A 1744-nucleotide genomic window follows, 5' to 3' on the forward strand; every position below is an offset into this window, starting at 1 on the left:
TAGAGACGGGGTTTCACCGTGTTAGCCAGGATGGTCTCGATCTCCTGACCTCATGATCCACCCGTCTCGGCCTCCCAAAGTGCTGGGATTACAGGTTTGAGCCACCGCGCCTGGCCAAAAATGGGTATTCCTATGCCATTTGACCTCATGATACCATTCCTGGGTAAACAGTAGACCCTTGAACAACACAAGTTTGAACTACATGCATCCACTTACATGCAGATTTCCATCCTCCTTTGCCACTACTGAGACAGCAAGACTAACCCCTTCTCCTCTTCTTTCTTCTCAGCTTACTCAACATGAAGACAAGGATGAAGATTATTATAATCCACTTCCACTTACTGGATAGTAAATATATTTTCTCTTCTGCCAGGCGTGGTGGCTCATGACTGCAATCCCAGTGCTTTGGGAGGCCGAGGCGGGTGGATTGCTTGAGGTCAGGAGTTCGAGACCATTCTGGCCAACATGGTGAAAACCTGTCTCTACTGAAAATACAAAAAAAATTAGCCAGGCGTGGTGGCATGTGCCTGTAATCCTGGCTACTCGGGAAGCTGAGGCAGGCGAATTGCTTGAACCAGGGAAGTGGAGGTTGCAATTAGCCGAAATTGTGCCACTGCACTCCAGCCTGGGTGACAGAGCGAGACTCCATCTCAAAAAAAAAAAAAAAAAAAAAAAAAAAAAGTGTAGTTTCTTGAAGGCTTTGGTCAGGAAATTGCTAGAAAATCAATTAATTTTTTTAACTATCTGGAAATTTCCTGCATTTGCCACTTCACTTTTTTAGCATAGATGAAATGAGGCCTCGGTGTGTGAGCATGGATCAGTCAGTTCATCACGTATTTTGGAAAAAAAATAAAATCTGTCCTATGTGCTAAGCAAAGTGTTAGACTCCCTTAAAGTGCTAACTATCTAGTAAGAGAATCATTTATAATGAAAGCTAAAATATTTTAACCACCTCAAAAGAGGTAAAAATAAAGCAGAGGAAGTTTTCAGAGTAGAAAGTATCCTTATTTGGTTGGAAAGATCAGATGAAGGGGACATATGAGATGGTCATAAAGTGAAGGATTGAAACTTTCCCTTCAGGTGATAGAGAAGGCGTCTTAGGTGAAGTATCATACACTAGAATATAGTTGTTGGACACCGTTTTCAAAGATAGTTAGGGAACAACAAATTATTAATTTGATCCATTTGAAAGATGTTAGAGAATAATTAACAACAACAAAAAAAAGTGTATAGAAATGAATTGTGGCAGGCCTCAGATCCACAGCTGAAGAGCTCATACTTAATTTTATAGGAAACTGTAATAGTATGGGAGGCCTGCCTCTAAAGCTTTTCACAGATAGCAATCTGGCTTTCAAAGTCATAACCTTAACCACTTCACCATGCTGCCCCTTGAAGAAATGAAGCCTATTTAAAGACACAGTGAGTTTTTGGCAATTTATTAGGCATTTGATAAATATTTGACCAATAGAAAAATGTCAGTATTGCTGATGATTTAGGAAAGACCAAGTAAATAATAAACCCAGTGTAGTAAGGGCTTTGGGGAAGCAGATGCTTTTTATGCTGCCTATTATTCTTTAAAAAAAAAAAAAAAAAAAAACCCATAAAAGTTTCAGGGCACTGATGGAGTCTACCTGGTAAGTGGAGGGCCTGAGGAAGCCTGTGGCTTCAATCATGTATGGTAACTGGGTGGCTGAGCACCAATCTGGGTTGTGAGGAAATAGGGGAGAGGTATGCTGGGCCACAT

Source organism: Mandrillus leucophaeus, unplaced genomic scaffold, assembly GCF_000951045.1.
Source record: "Mandrillus leucophaeus isolate KB7577 unplaced genomic scaffold, Mleu.le_1.0 Scaffold552, whole genome shotgun sequence".
In the NCBI taxonomy this organism is placed as follows: domain Eukaryota; kingdom Metazoa; phylum Chordata; class Mammalia; order Primates; family Cercopithecidae; genus Mandrillus; species Mandrillus leucophaeus.